General features: G+C 43.3%; 1 non-coding gene across 1 annotated transcript; it reads left to right on the top strand.

Moving 5' to 3' along the window:
* The first annotated feature begins 7457 nt into the window (after positions 1-7457).
* Positions 7458-7563, top strand: LOC121498309. Its single transcript, XR_005989704.1, has one exon. It is a non-coding gene; the product is annotated as a U6 spliceosomal RNA (small nuclear RNA).
* Positions 7564-8402: the final 839 nt, after the last annotated feature.

The following is an 8402-nucleotide window of genomic DNA, read 5'->3' as shown; positions in this document are numbered from 1 at the left end:
TTGGGATGCATGCCTTAGAAATCCCTTGGCTTTGCTGGAAAGATCACTTTGGAGGGCAGGGGCAGGAGGAAGGAGGGAAGAAGGGAGAGAGAGATGCCCAAGGAGTCTTCACAGGACAGGTGCTACCTGAGAAAGCAAGACTTTAGGTAATTCCAGCACCCAGCGTTTGAGGCTGGTGCCAGATGGAGCAAAGACAAGCTTTTCCTGCCAAACCCTCACAGATTGCAGACAGGTGAGGAAGATAGAGTACAAATCTTCCTTGACTTATGAGATTGTGTCCTGATAAACCTATTGTAAACTGAAAATATAAATCGAAAATGCATTTAAAACACCTACCAAACATCATAGCTTAGCCTAGCCCACCTTAAACATGCTAATACTCAAATTAGCCTACAGATGGGCAAGGTCATCTGACACAAAGCCTATTTTATAATGAAGTGTTGCCTATGTTGTGTAATTCACTGAATATAAAGTGACAAACAATGGTTGTACGTACAAGTTGTTGACTCCGACTCTCCTGATCGTGTGGCTGACTGAGAACTGCAGCTCACTGCTGCTGCTCAGCATGATGGGAGGATCGTACTGCACACTGCTAGCCTGAAAAAAGACCCAAATTCAAAATTTGAAGTATGGTTTCCACCAAATGTGTCTTGTTTTTGCACTGCTGTGAAGTAAAAAAATCTTACGTTGAACTATTGTGTTGGGTACTGTCTGTAAATGCTATTATTTAAGCTTCAAGTTGGGGGTAACTTGTTACTCAACATTAGATAACTGCAATAGATGTCAGCAAGAACAGTGCCATGCCCTAGTTTTGAATTCCATGATGCAGATGTATTGATTTGTATTGCCATTGGATAACTGGCCTTCTAGTATTTTATGTGAAAAATATTCCTATTCAAGTGGAGGTTTACAGATACGTAGCACAGATATCAGCCCTTTGTCTTCGATGGTTTGTCACAATCATCTAGCATTTTGTGATGGCGGGATGTTGTCTCACCCACCTGGGTCAGTTCCTCCACATTGTAGCTGTAGCTCATCTGCGCTGATTGGCTCCCCTGGGCCTCAGCTCCCTACCCCTGTTGGTCACCCCATGGAACTCCTGACCTGCCATCATCCCTGTGATGGTGCTCAGCATGGGCCAGCCCTCACCTGGCCTCCGTTTAGCTCTTCTCTAAAAACCTCTTCTTCAGACTTTGAGTGATACCCTCATTTTCCTTACCCTCTGCAGAGAACATGGTCTTGCCTATCCAGGTGCAGTGCTGAGGCCTCCTAATCTTGCCTGGTCTCTCCCCACTTTCCTCCTCCCCACCTCTCAAGGAAAAATACAGATTCTCAGCAATAATGAAGACTGCTAACAAGTAACACTTACTGAACAACTTTTCTGTTTAGGGCACTCTGCTCTGCACTTTACATGGATTACATAATTCAGTTCTCACATCAACCTTTTGAAGCCTGTGTCATTGTCTTTTTTTTAAGATGATGAAACTGAAGATCAGACATGACCTGCCCAAGGTTATACAGCTAGAAAATAATGTGGTCTCTGCTCTCAACAGCTCTGTAGAACTGCCTCCCTAGATCTCTGTTACAGAAAAGAGTTCCCTAAACTCAACACAGTTCCAAGGTAGATGGCACTTTCTGTTGTTAGAGAGCAGTGAGTCATCTTTATTCACACTCTTGCTTCCAGAGGTGCCTAATGCCCATAGATTCATTCATTCAACAAGTATTGTTTGTCTACAGTGTGTCAGGCATGTTCTAAGCACTGTGAAGGAATCAGATGATACCTCTGACTTCATGGAGCTTTTGTTCTTGTTTGGTAGATAGACAATAAAGGAGTGAAATAGGTAAAATCAGGCCCCGTTACTGTGGATGTGGAAATGGGGAGGGGAAAGGTTTTAAGCAATAAAGACAGCCTCTTGGAAGTCAGTTTCTTTCTTTCTTTTTTTTTTAAATTTATGATAGTCACAGAGAGAGAGAGAGAGAGAGGCAGAGACACAGGCAGAGGGAGAAGCAGGCTCCAAGCACTGGGAGCCCGACGTGGGATTCGATCCTGGGTCTCCAGTATCACGCCATGGGCCAAAAGCAGGCGCCAAACCGCTGCGCCACCCAGGGATCCCTGGAAGTCAGTTTCAAAGGAACCACGGGCTTCATTCTAATTTTTTTTTCTTTTGGTTTTATATTTTGAAATGGCTGCCTGTTTGGCTTCTGGGAGAAGAATGAGGGTATTTTGACTGAGAACATGGCAGTATGAAGATTAGCTTCCAGTTATAATTTCTTTACTCAATTGTCTGTGTCTGATAACTTCTTTAGGAGAAATTCCTAGAGGTAGGATGTTTGAGATTCAGATCAGTTGGAATTTTAAAAAAATATTTTATTTATTTATTTGAGAGAGAGTACATGCTCTCTATTTATTTGAGAGAGAGCACATAGGGGGGTTGGGGCAGAGGAAGAAATAGAAACAGGATCTCTCACTGAGCGTGGACCCTGACACAGGGCTCGATCCCAGGACCGACCCTGAGATCATGACCTGAGCAGAAGGCAGATGCTTACCCAGCTGAGCCACCCAGGCACTATAGAATAGTCAGAATTTTTAAGGTCATTGCTGTATAGAACCAAGCTCCCCTAGAAAGGACGTGTTGGCTTACACTCCTCCCAGCTATGCAAGCTAGAGCTTCGCCACAGGGTGCCCAAGTCCTAGTGGGTTCTAGAGGGTGCTCTGTTGGGGTTGAGCACTTTCTGTGTTTGCCTTGTGTGACAAGCCCTGGACTGCACTAGACTTTGCCATTGTTTTCCCTCATAGCCAATCTGATTCAGGGGGAATAATATATCTTTGATGTTATAATTTTAAATTCTTTAGTTACCAGTAGGGGTAAATATTTTTCATATCCTGATTATCCCATTGCATTTCTTCATTTGTGGCTTTCTTGTTCTTGTTCGTTACTCATTTCTCTCTCCACTGGACCATTGTGGTTTTTGTTTTTGTTTTTGTTTTTTTTTAGGATTTCTAAGTACTACCTAGAAGTCACCAGCAGAGGGCAGCAGCACACCAGGGTGCTGAGGAAATGGCATTGGACCCTGAACCTTACGGTGTTATTTTGCACAAAGGCAGAGCCTGGGTCCCAGGGTGTTTGCATCAGTGGACTCAGAGGGACCTGAGGACAGTCACGATGGTTAATTTCCTACCCACACTGAATTATTCACCTGAAACGGGTGGGTTTGGAACAAGAAGATGACTTTTGAAAGGCCAAGACTGTAGGTCCCAGTGTGGAAAATGAATTGTGTCTGGTAGGAGATAGCCAGGAGCCCTTAGACAAGTGGCACTGTGAGTGAGTCCAGGTTGTTGCCAGAGGAAGGGCGTTTGTCTGCATGTGTGCATGCATGTGCATGCAGATGCCTGCCCCATCCTCCAGAAAGGCAGATATAATACACTTTCATGTATGCCAGCCTCTCTTTGAGCTGTCTTGTTCTGCTCTCAGTCTCACTGGGAAATTGAAGCAGCTTAATAGGGAAGGCCTGGTGATGCTGCTGAAATGTGGAATTGTGAAGGGCAGGGGACTCAAGAATGCTGCCTCAGCCTCCTCCCCACCTCACCCCCACCGCCCCTGCTCAGGAGCCACATGAGCAGCAGGGAGATATAAAGACCTGAAATCAAATGCAGAACTGTCAATACACTTATATATCTTCTTTTAAAAAACCCTTAATTTAATACAGTAGAAGTATTTGCAACAATAGTAGCAACCCTGTCTACCTTTCACTCAGTTCCCCCAGTGTAAACATCTCCCATAATTTTAGTATAATATCTAAACCAGAAATTGACAGTAATACAATCCAGGCCTTACTCAGATGTGATCTGTACATACATTTGGCATTTCTGTGTGTGTGTGTGTGTGTGTGTGTGTGTGTGTGTGTGTGATATTGCTGAGCTATGTGAATGGTCCTAAGCCATCATCTTAGGCTATGTGATCAGCGGGAAGTCTGCTTGAGATTCTTTCCCTCTCCCTCTGCTTCTTCCCTTACTTGTGTGAGCGTGCATTCTCTCTCTCAAATAAATAAAATATTAAAAAAAGAAAACTTGCTACATTTCTCTGCAACATCCATGACTCTGCACGCTTGAGTTCTGGCTTCAGTCTCAGGGTGTCTTCCCTCAATATCAACAAAAGCTGTGGCAGTCCTAGACCTTTCATCCTCACTGCATATCACACAGAAGTGAAGGCAGGGAGGGGGATTTCATCCTTCCCTACAGGAGTTGTAAGGTTCATTCTAATTGGACAAGCGTGGGTCAAGTGCCCATCCATCAACAGTCACAGGGCCAAGGGAGTGACATTCAGTGATTGGCTTGTGCCTGGACTCCTTGAACACCTGGAGATAGGAATAGTTTATTGGTTTAATCTAAGCTTAAACTGGAGATGAGGTTAGCCTACCCTGACCACATGGGGGAAGGGAGGTGTCTAAAAAGAAATTTGAGGTGCCACTACAGGAGGGAGGGAAAACAGGTGCTGGATAGGAAATAGGAAATAGCAAAGCACAGGAGTGTACTATCTCCAACACAGGGTGTTCCTCTCTGATCCAATCAGCTATGATTAGGTGGACAGGATAATATAGCACAGGCATGTCTACCCAGATAGGGGTGCATAAACGAGGATGAGAGCTGGACAGATACCCTAGGAGGTCTCTACCACAGTAGTGATTTGTGCCTCGGAGACACTTCTGCAGGTCTCTATATGCTTCAGGACTTTAAGCTGGTTGTGACATCTCTAGCCATCGCCATTGGCCTGGTACAGGTTTTCAGGGGCCCGGTGGCCACCTACGAGATGCTATGGTTGAGACAGATCTTGCGTTTCAGCTGCATATGCTAAGTAGTGCTTAGGATATATTTAGATAGGAACCCCCACCTCCTACCCCATCTACACTGTGTTCACTGGCTTCCCCTTGTGTCCTCAGTCTGTACAGTGCAGACATCCTTTTCCTGCTCTACTCTCCCTACCACCACCATCAAGTCCACCCAGTCCAAATGGGCACAGAGGTTTTTGGAGAGACTTTCCTGTGGCAGAGTAGCTTCTAGTGCCTCTCAATATCCAGGTTTATGGAAAAGTTCAACATTTCCCAAAGTGTACTATTTGTACCATGGTGCTATGTGACATATGCATCAATTTTTTTAACATTCCTTTTCATTGTTTCCGGATTTGTTTATTTGGGGAGAGAGTGTGCGCAGGGGGAGGGTCAGAGGAGAGAGAGTCTTTTTATTATTATTTATTTATTTACGAGAGACACACAGAGACACAGGCAGAGGGAGAAGTAGGCTCCATGCAGGGAGCCTGATGCCAGACTCGATCCCAGGTCTCCAGGATCACAATCTGGGCTGAAGGCAGTGCTAAACTGCTGAGCCACCAGGACTGCCTGAAGGAGAGAGAGTCTTAAGCTGACTCTGCTAGAGCCCATTACATTACTCAATCTCATGACCCTGAGATCATGACCCCAGCCAAAACCAAGAGCCAGTCACTTAACTGACTGCACCACCCAGGCACCTCAAGATTCCTTTTTAAATAATCTTTTTACTTACAACTCTTTTGAAATAGAGATATAGAAAAATACACAAAACAAAGGTGGATCTTAATGAGATATTATGAGGCAAACACCCCAAATGCTCTTGTAACCCAAGAGATGGAATGTTGCAGTCACCCTAGCAGCACTTCCATGTTCCCCACCCAAGTCACAGTTGTACCCTCCCCCAACCCTAAGAGTAACCACTACCTGGTTTCTTTAGTAAACACTTCCTTGCATTTCTTTATAGTTCCAACATCCAAGTATGCATCTCTAGAAATGGTGGTTCAGTCTTGACCACTTTTTAAAAAAGATTTATTTACTTATTTTAGAGAGCACGCAAGCGCATGAATGGGAGAGGCAGAGGGAAAGGGAGAGAGAATCTCAAGCAGACTCTGGGCTGAGTGTGGGGCCCAACGCAGGGCTCTATCCCATGACCCTGAGCCAAAACCAATAGTAAGATGCTTAACTGACTGTGCACCCAAGCACCCCAGTCTTGCCCACTCTGCAAATATATCTTTACCTCTCTTTAATCTCCAGAGTTTTCTCTCATCCTTTTCCTTCAATTTTATCTGTTGAAGAATCCAGGCTCTTGGACCTTAGCGTTTGCCACAGTCTGGGGTTTGTTTGCTGCCCACTCATGGGCAGTTCCATATGCTCTGCTGCCCTTTGTTTTTGCTGCTCATTGTCAACTGGATCTAGAAAATCGATCAGACTCAGCTTTGTCTTTTTGGCAAGACTCTAGGTGGTGATGTGTTCATTAGGGGCCACATAATTTTAGGCTGCCTCTCCCTTTGTGGTGTTTGTAGCTATGGATGCTCGTCCCTAGATTCATTAATTCACTGGGGGTCCAAACTGGTGACATAGATTATTTTCATTGTGCTATGATTCACATTTTATTGCTTATTAATTTTATCATTCCACACAACTTATAAGTAAATAGGCTTTGAGAAAATATCTTGAGAGTGTTAAACAGATGATGGCATCATTGATGAGACTGTTCCAGTGTTCTACATGAGGTAATGAAAAGAACCACAGCTGCCACCACTACAAGATGATGATATTTTAATTCCATCATTTCTTTTTCATTTATTTGCTGGATTTCTTTATAAACAGATGCTTCCTCTCATGTACCATGAGGTTACCCAGTGGTATAGCTCATGCAGAAGAGGCAGGATAAATGCTTCCTTTATTCTCTATATTTATCAGTTTGCAAAATAATAATCTGGTTCCTTATTATCCTCTGCAGGTGACCAGTTTTTTCAATATCATCATGAACTCGTGGATTTAAGTAAATTTGGAAAATTTCAATTTGTTGCAATTATTACTATGTTCAAAGCTCAAATTGTCCTGTTATTGGCCAGTGGGAACCCCCGTGGTTTGGTTTCTGTGTTCTTTTGACATTACCCTAGTCTACATATAGCCTATCCATGATGGCTTATGTGCCATCTTTTATATCAAGATGTTCCAGACTCCTTTTGTGCATTTTCTCCCCTGATCTGCTGTCAGTCATTTCTCCACGCAGCCCTGACTTTTAGTGGGAAATGGCATTTTGTGACCACCATGTGGACTCCAGGGATGCTTATTGCTACGAACTGGTCATTGTTTCCAGGCTGTTTCAATGGATGGAGCTATTAGATATAGATAGAACAATAGATTAAATACCTCATAAGTTCATACTGTTTTTCCAATTAAATTTCAGGACTATGGATGGATTTTTTATTTAATCTTTTAAAAAATTACAGCTGTCTATTCTTTCTTCCACACTGAGAATCCTGATTTTTAGGACACAGGGGATGATAGTTAAGAAAGCTCATAATTACTCATTTGTTTTAGGCAACATTACACACACAACAGGGAATATCAGTACTAATGCTGCTACCAGCAGAATGATAACTGAGAAGAGTTTAAAAGTTCTTGTGCTTGCTCTGGCAGCACATAGACTAAAATTGGAATGGTATGGAGAAGATTAGCAAGGCCCCACACAAGGATGACATGCAAATTTGTGAAGTGTTCCACATTAAAAAAAAGTTTGCACCCCAATGTTCATAGCTTTTCTGTATCCACATCAGTAGAGCTTATAGCCTTATATGCCATATTCTCTGCTTTTTATTTATTTTTATAAGCTTATTTATAAAAGTAAAAAAATTTAAATTTATTTCTTTGAAAGAGAGAGAGCGCGCGCACACAAGCAGGGTGAGGAACAGAGGGAGAAGCAGACTCCCTGGTGAACAGGGAGCCTGATACAGGGCTGGATCCTGGGATCATGACCTAAGCCAAAGGCAGACACTCAAGGAATGAGCCACCCAAGTGCCCCTATTCTCTGCCTATTAAACTTCATATAGGGATCCCTGGGTGGCGCAGCGGTTTGGCGCCTGCCTTCGCCCCAGGGCGCGATCCTGGAGACCCGGGATCGAATCCCACGTCGGGCTCCTGGTGCATGGAGCCTGCTTCTCCCTCTGCCTGTGTCTCTGCCTCTCTCTCTGTCTCTGTGACTATCATAAATAAATAAATTAAAAAAAAATAAACTTCATATAGTTTTAGTTCTACAAGTAACTATGTATTTAATGCTCTCTGCTAGTTCTTGTGCTGATGTAGCTAGTAATTTTGGCAGTCTGAGTCTTGTTCTCTAGTAAATTCTTCAGGAAGTGCTCATGGGAACGATATTCCCTGAGTTCTTGTATCTTGATAACAGTTTGTACCTTTTACACTTGAAAATCAGTTTCCTTGAATATAAAATCCTTGGCTCACACTTTTGCCTTAGATAGCTCTCACCATTTTTTTTTCTGACACAAAGAAGTGCTGTTGTAAAGTCTGATGATAATCTAATTTTCTTTCCCTTATAAGTTACTTGTTCTTTTTCA

Source organism: Vulpes lagopus, chromosome 8 (genome assembly GCF_018345385.1).
Source record: "Vulpes lagopus strain Blue_001 chromosome 8, ASM1834538v1, whole genome shotgun sequence".
NCBI classification, from domain to species: domain Eukaryota; kingdom Metazoa; phylum Chordata; class Mammalia; order Carnivora; family Canidae; genus Vulpes; species Vulpes lagopus.
This window is presented reverse-complemented; position numbering and strand designations above follow the sequence as displayed.